General features: G+C 33.7%; 1 annotated feature.

The window, feature by feature from the left end:
- The first annotated feature begins 230 nt into the window (after positions 1–230).
- Positions 231–1,343: part of a mobile genetic element that runs on past the window's edge.

Consider the following 1,343-nt stretch of genomic DNA (forward strand, 5'->3'; position numbering starts at 1 on the left):
AACTCGTTGCCCTTAATTCCGAGGAACCAATTGATCCAGCTGCTGTTGTTGTTGTTGTTCTGGGGTCAGGATTTTACTGTGACTTGCTATAATTTCTATAGGAAAAACCTAGTTACTTACGGGCTCGACATGTTGCCAGTTCACTCGTTCACAGAAATATGACTTGTAGACTTCAAAGTCATCGTCTTTTTCTTTGAGTTTTTGACACGTGCTAAAAGGGTTGACAGGACCAAAGACACTAGAATAACAAGATGCATAACGCCATACGATTTTTTCGCCGTGGCTCTAGAGGTGGCTCCAGGCTCTCTCGAGTTGTTAGAGAGCGAGAGAGCGGAGAGCGCTACAGCGAACAGCTCTTTTCTACGCATACAGTGATAGCAGACAGCTGCATGTGTGCACACGTATGCTCATGCATTGTAAATTTGACAAGATATGCCCTTCACCTTAGAAGTTCTTTGACTTTAAATCTATATTATTTTTGATCAATTGGCACCATGCGAAAAATTCTTGCTTTGCATTGCCTTAACGTTATTATTACTTGAAAATAGATTAGAAATAGCCAAATCTATGTACATATTATCACAAAATAATTTAAAAAAATGACTATATATTTGTCATTAGAGTATTAATCTTGCGTCGTGTGAAAAATTAATTTGGCAATAATTGTTGAGTGCTTGTGTCCGCACTTCGTGCCTTAAGATATGACCAAAGCAAAGTGATAGTCTTTGATATGACTTTTGCAATAAATAGTTATATGTTTATTTATTTTATAAATTTATTTTTATGAAATATTTATTTCTCAACGTAATGTCTTCTTTTTGGAAAATTTATGAAATTACAGTAGCTATAATAATTTCTATTGTACTTCCTTTAATTATTTAGTACATTTATTAAGTCATTTGACTTAATATCATGTAACATTAAGATTAAAAGTGTTTCAAAAAAAATATTTCGCTTTTAAAAAATTGTCTGATGAGAGACAAATTAGAATTAAACAAATACAAATGTGTAAACGGTAGCTAATTCGAGCGGCGATTTTAACAAACGAATTTAAAAAGCTTTAATTTTTTTTTTAAATTATTTTATTTTATCATATTGTTACGAAGTTGGAAAAAACTACCCTAATATGTACAACGTAAATTCGTTTCTTCGATCAGAATTTATTTCGGCCCGAAAATCGTCTTCTACCACAACACGCACACATATACGCGTTCTCGTCTCTTGTTTTTACTCACACAAGCAAGCAAATTCTATTTTAGATTTCTTACGCTCTCAGCGTGAGCGAGCATAACACAGAGCAATTTTGGCCGTCAATAAAAAAGTGGCTGCATAGTGCCAAACCA

Source organism: Drosophila melanogaster, chromosome Y (genome assembly GCF_000001215.4).
Source record: "Drosophila melanogaster chromosome Y".
Taxonomy (NCBI): domain Eukaryota; kingdom Metazoa; phylum Arthropoda; class Insecta; order Diptera; family Drosophilidae; genus Drosophila; species Drosophila melanogaster.